The sequence below is a fragment of the Saccopteryx bilineata genome, chromosome 1 (assembly GCF_036850765.1).
Source record: "Saccopteryx bilineata isolate mSacBil1 chromosome 1, mSacBil1_pri_phased_curated, whole genome shotgun sequence".
NCBI classification, from domain to species: domain Eukaryota; kingdom Metazoa; phylum Chordata; class Mammalia; order Chiroptera; family Emballonuridae; genus Saccopteryx; species Saccopteryx bilineata.
The window spans coordinates 405335796-405342533 of NC_089490.1; the positions used below are offsets into that span (position 1 = coordinate 405335796).

The 6738-nt window shown below is 41.1% G+C and overlaps 1 pseudogene; it reads left to right on the forward strand.

Moving 5' to 3' along the window:
- Window positions 1-275: 275 nt before the first annotated feature.
- LOC136320937 (hypoxanthine-guanine phosphoribosyltransferase pseudogene) lies at window positions 276-1309 on the forward strand (annotated as a pseudogene).
- The last annotated feature ends 5429 nt before the right edge of the window (window positions 1310-6738 follow it).

The window sequence follows — 6738 nt, forward strand, 5'->3', positions numbered from 1 at the left end:
TGGGAGGCAAGGCTGGTACAATGTTCGCAAATCAATCAATGTGATTCATCACATAAACAAAAAGAAGAAGAAAAACCACATGATAATTTCAACAGATGCAAAAAAAAGCATTTGATAAAATTCAGCACCCGTTTATGATCAAAACTCTCAGCAAAGTGGGAATATAGGGAACATAGCTCAACAAGATAAAGCCATCTATGACAAACCCACAGCCAACATCATACTCAATGGGCAAAAATGAAAAGCAATCTCCTTAAGATCGGGAACAAGGCCCTGCACCGGTTCTTCCTATCCAGGCTGCTCTCCACCGGCGTGCCTGCTGGCTTCGTTATGGCGACTCGCAGCCCCAGCGTCGTGATTAGTGATGATGAACCAGGCTACGACCTAGATTTATTTTGTATACCTAATCATTATGCTGAGGATTTGGAAAAGGTGTTTATTCCTCATGGACTAATTATGGACAGGACCGAGCGCCTTGCGTGAGATGTGATGAAGGAGATGGGAGGCCATCACATCGTAGCCCTTTGTGTGCTGAAGGGAGGCTATAAATTCTTTGCTGACCTGCTGGATTACATCAAAGCACTGAACAGAAATAGTGATAGGTCCATACCTATGACTGTAGATTTTATCAGGCTGAAGAGCTACTGTAATGATCAATCAACAGGGGACATAAAAGTAATTGGTAGAGATGATCTCTCAGCTTTAACTGGAAAGAATGTCTTGATTTTTGAAGTTATAATTGACACTGGCAAAACAATGCAAACCTTGCTTTCCTTGGTCAAGTAGCACAATCCGAAGATGGTCAAGGTCGCAAGCTTGCTGGTTAAAAGGACCCCTCGAAGTGTTGGATATAGACTGGACTTTGTTGGATTTGAAATTCCAGACAAGTTTGTTGTGGGATATGCCCTTGACTATAACGAATACTTCAGGGATTTGAATCATGTTTGTGTTATTAGTGAAACTGGAAAAGCAAAATACAAAGCCTAAGATGAGAGTTCAAGTTGAGTTTGGAAAGCCCTGGAGTCCTATTGAAATCACCAGGAAAGCTATCAGATGTTCTAGTTCTGTGCCCAGCTGCTTAGAGCTTATTACATGTCACTTCGAAGACTTTGTATCTGGTTGTATTTGACAAGTGTCAGTTGCTGCATTCGGGAACCTTTTATTTGCACTATGAGCCTAGAGACTATCAGTTCCCCTTGGTGGGTTGTTACTTTACTTGTGAATGGAAAATCTCTTAAATCACACCACTATTAAATGAAAAGACTGAAATTGTATGTGTAAGAAACATTTCAAGAGAAAATATATTAGCCTTAATTGGTATTTTAATTTTTATATATTCACAAAGGTAGAGAGTGATTGAATATTGCTAATTGTACCACTGTATGTTTAGAAAAGTCAAGAGCAGTGAGGTTTCATGTCAGTGACAGCATCTAAGAGATACTGTTATGTAAGATAAACCGTATGGCCTAGAGTTATTTTAGTAGTGTTTCAGTATTATTAACTGTATTTTCCCACTTGTTCAGATTATATTTGGTGAATATTTCTCAAGAGTTCCTTTTAAATACAAGTCAGTAAGTTCCCCCAAAAAACTTTACCTCTTTTTGAATTCTTCAGTGTAAAAACGTTAAAATAAAGGCTAATAAAAATAAAATAAAAAAGATCAGGAACAAGGCAGGGGTGCCCCCTTTCACCACTCTTATTCAACATAGTTCTGGAAATCCTAGCTACAGCAATCAGACAAGAAAAAGAAATAAAAGGCATCCAAATTGGAAAAGAAGAAGAAAAACTATCATTATTTGCAGATGATATGATACTGTATATAGAAAATCCTAAAGTCGCAGTAAAAAAACTACTAGACCTGATAAATGAATTCAGCAAGGTGGCAGGATATAAAATTAATACTCAGAAATCAGAGGCATTTTTTAAATATTTTTTTAATTTTTATTTGTTTATTCATTTTATAGAAGAAAGAGGGAGGAGCAGGAAGCATCAACTCCCATATGTGCCTTGACCAGGCAAACTCAGGGTTTTGAACCGGCGACCTCAGTGTTCCAGGTCAACGCTTGATACACTGCGCCACCACAGGTCAGGCCAGAGGCATTTTTATACACTAACAATGAACTGTCAGGAAGAGAAATTAAGGAATCAACCCCCTTTACCATTGCAACCAAAAAAAATAAAGTACCTAGGAATAAATTTAACCAGGGAGATTAAAGACTTGTACTCAGAAAATTATAAAACATTGATCAAAGAAATCAGGGAAGATACAAACAAGTGGAAGCATATACCGTGCTCATGGTTAGGAAGAATAAACATCATTAAAATGTCTATATTACCCAAAGCAATTTATAAATTCAATGCAATACCGATTAAAATACCAATGACTTACTTCAAAGATATAGAACACATATTCCAAAAATTTATATGGAACCAAAAGTGAACACAAATAGCCTCAGCAATCTTGAAAAGGAAGAATAAAGTGGGAGATATCACACTTCCGGATATCAAGTTATATTATAAGGCCATTGTACTCAAAACAGCCTGGTACTGGCATAAGAACATGCATATAGATCAATGGAACAGAATTGAGAACCCAGAAATAAACCCACACCTTTATGGACAACTGATATTTGACAAAGGAGGTAAGAGCATACATTGAAGTAAAGACAGACTTTTCAACAAATGGTGTTGGGAAAATTGGACAGCTACCTGCAAAAAAATGAAACTAGACCACCAACTTACACCATTCAGAAAAATAAACTCAAAATGGATAAAAGACTTAAACATAAGCCATAAAACCATAAGCACCTTAGAAGAAAACATAGGCAGTAAGTTCTCTGACATCTCTCCCAGCAATATATTTGCCAATTTGTCTCCACAGGCAAGTGAAATAAAAGACAGGATAAACAAATGGGACTTTATCAAACTAAAAAGCTTCTGCACAGCTAAAGACAATAAGAACAGAATAAAAAGACAAACTATTGATACATAATGGGAAAATATATTTGACAATACATCTGATAGGGGGTTAATAACCAAAATTTATAAAGAACTTGTAAAACTTAATACCAGGAAGACAAACAATCCAATCCAAAAATGGGCAAAAGAAATGAATAGACACTTCTCCAAAGAGGACATACAGATTGCCAATAGGCATATCAAAAAATGCTCAACATCACTAACCATTAGAGAAATGCAAATTAAAACCACAATGAGATATCACCTCACACCAGTCAGAATGGCGCTCATCAACAAAACAATACAGAATAAGTGCTGGCGAGGATGTGGAGAAAAGGGAATTCCTGCACTGCTGGTGGGAATGCAGACTGGTGCAGCCACTGTGGAAAACAGTATGAAGATTCCTCAAGAAATTAAAAATCAAACTGCCTTTTGACCCAGCTATACCACTGTTAGGAATATACCCCAAGAACACCATAGCACTGTTTGAAAAGAAGAAATCACCCCCATGTTTATGGCAGCATTGTTCACAATAGCGAAGATCTGGAAACAGCCCAAGTGTCCGTCAGTGGACGAGTGGATTAAAAAGCTTTGGTACATATATACTATAGAATACTACTCAGCCATAAGAAATGATGACATCGGGTCATTTACAACGACATGGATGGACATTGATACATTATACTGAGCGAAATAAGTAAATCAGAAAAAACTAAGAACTGTATGATTCCATACATAGGTGGGACATAAAAATGAGACTCAGAGACATGGACAAGATTGTGGGGCTTACAGGGTCAGGGGGAGGAGAGGAAAGGGGTTGGAGGAAGGGAGGGGCATAAAGAAAGCCAGTTAGAAGTTGACGGAAGACAATTGAACTTTGGGAAATGGGAATGCAGCATAATCAAATGTCAAAATAACCTAGAGATGTTTTCTCTGAACATATGTACCCTGATTTACCAATGTCACCTCATTAAAATTAATCAAAAAACATCTTTATTATATGCGGTTTAAGTGTCTGTTTGTCGCCGATAGCTTATTGGTTGCTTGCGTAACTGTACTAGCCAATGAGGTGAAGTTGCCACTGCATTCAAATAGTCCCGCCTTCTGGCATGCCACCTCACAAATTGAGGTTAAAGATTGGAGCAATTATTATGCTGTTAAGAAATCTTAACACCAGAAGGGGTCTTTGCAATGGTACAAGACTAGAGGTTCTCCAATTGAAAAATAATGTCATAATAGCTAAGTCTTTGACTGGCTCCTCTAAAGGTGAAATACACGTCATTCCAAGAATTGATTTGGCTCCATCTCAAACAGGGTTGCCGTTTCAATTGAGACGTAGACAATTTCCTGTAAAACTTGCCTTTGCTATGACCATCAATAAGTCTCAGGGCCAAACGCTTAAGCGTGTTGGCATTTTTTTACCTGAGCCTGCATTTGGACACGGTCAACTTTATGTTGCCTGTTCAAGATTTCATGAAAGAGCGGACGTAAAATTAAAAATAATTGATGGTCCTCTGCAAGGCGAGCTTAAAAATGATGGAAAGATCTACACAAGAAATGTTGTGTACAAAGAGATCTTTGACATGTGAATTAACATTTTATTATTTAAATCACCTTTATTGAGCTAGCGGAGGTGGCTCTTAAGAAATGTACCGCCAGTGGTTTCCTTCATTGCACTCTACTTTAAGCAATTAAGCAAGTAGAAGGGGGAAACCCCATGGGGCAGTAAGCAAAGGGGCGTCCTCGCCGCCTGCCCTGGGTAATTCAGTTTGAATTAGCAGACACCTTTGCACAAATCATTTTAATTACAATTTATAATATCTAGAACAGCGGTCATTTCGTATGACCACCGGGCTTTCTAGTATATATATATATATTATGCTCACTTTGTTAAAGATGGCGCTGCCCATGTGGAAGCCCATCACCGAGGTGATAATATATATTAATTTCCCCTTTTTAAATTTTTATTTATTCATTTTTAGAGAGGAGTGAGGGAGAGAGAGAAAGAGAGAAAGGGGGGAGGAACAGGAAGCATCAACTCCCATATATGCCTTGAGCAGACAAGTGCAGGGTTTTGAACCGGCAACCTCAGTGTTCCTCCTAGGTCGATGCTTTATCCACTGCGCCACCAGAAGTCAGATTATTAGTTGCCCTTCTTGCTTGGAATGGGCGTGATTATATTAATGTGTGTTGGTGGCGGGCTGTGGGCAGGCAGGATTCTTGTAGCCTGGGGCTTGGTTTTAGGACTAAGCCTTTCCCACCCTTTTTGATGTGGGGTGGTGCACTCTCATGAGGAATCCCATTATGCCTTAGATAAGTGACTTTGTATCAGAGACTTCATTGTTTGTATATCGGATTAAAGGTTTTGAATCTACACTATAGGTAGTCAACCTTTTTAAATCTACCGCCCACTTTCGTATCTCTGTTAGTAGTAAAATTTTCTACCACCCACCAGTTCCACAGTAATGGTGATTTATAAAGTAGGGAAGTAACTTTACTTTACAAAATTTATAAAGCAGAGTTACAGCAAGTTAAAGCATATAATAATAATTACTTAACAAGTACTTTATGTTGGATTTTCGCTAAGTTTGGCAGAATAAATCTTTATAAAACAACTTACTATTGTTAAATCTATCTTTTTATTTATAATTTGGTTGCTCCTCTATTGCCCACCATGAAAGCTGGAACGTCCACTACTGGGCGGTAGGGAAGAGGTTGATTACCACTGATCTACACTATAAAGTGGGGCAGACCAGGAGCTTGCTCTCTGTTCCTGAGATTAGCATTAGAGGAGAGAGCAGAGAGGAGAGCAGAGAAAGGCCATGTGGAAGAGAGGAGAAGCAGCCAAGATGGTGAAGTGCTGAAGGAGAAGCCAGTTCTAGCAGAGTTTGTGCAGAGAGGAGGAGATGGGGAACAGAGGTGAATAAGGCTGGTGAGCTAGAAACATTTAATTCTAGGAAACTCGGCTAAGTCAATGGCTTTGGGAGCCGTGAATGGAAAGGGAAGAATTTTCCCACTGTGTGTATTTCTTGCCCACCAGGTGCAAGCTAGGATTAAAGGTAATGGCCCACCAGTTCTTGGCTCCGTTGTTTCATTACTGTCTGTCCAAATCCAATGCGAACCTGCAAGGGCCAGGCGGTTGTGATGGTGGCTGTGCCTACTGGCTTTACACCAATGTCTCCCTCTCGTGCATTGCGGGCAAGTTCAGGAGCTGTAGGAGCCGGCTGCTCTAAGGGGCGGCTGAGACTGACTTCCAGAAGGAGTAGGGCATTTTCTAGCCCACACTGCTGGGTGTGACACGTCCTGTCAGCTGGTTCGGAGCCCGGGATCTCATTCTGCCGGCACAGTCTTCCAGGGTCTCGGCTGCTACCATGCAAGCCAATGTTCTCTCGGACAGACTGCCATGTGGAGGGAGGGCCCCAGGAGCTCCGCTGGGCAGAGAGCCTGCTGGCCAAGCCAGACCCAAGCAAGAGCCGGAGACTCGGACCTGTGCCTGAGCCCCCAGCACTGGGCTCCTGAGAAAGGCAGGCTGGCAGGGAGGGCGGGATGGGCTGAGCCCAGAGGAGTAGGAGGAGGGGTCCGGGCAGGGAGCACCACGGATCTTCAGGCTGGAGACAGACTGCACTGCTTTGCAGAAGGCCCTGAGGCTACAGGTCAGGGAGGCTGAGGAGGCTGGAGCTGGGCCTCGGGCCAGGTCTGCCAGGGCCTTGTGCACATGGAGGGAGCTTAGGTCTGGCCTTTTAGTTTTGGAAGGATCAGCAGCCCCTCTCCCGTGGAGGA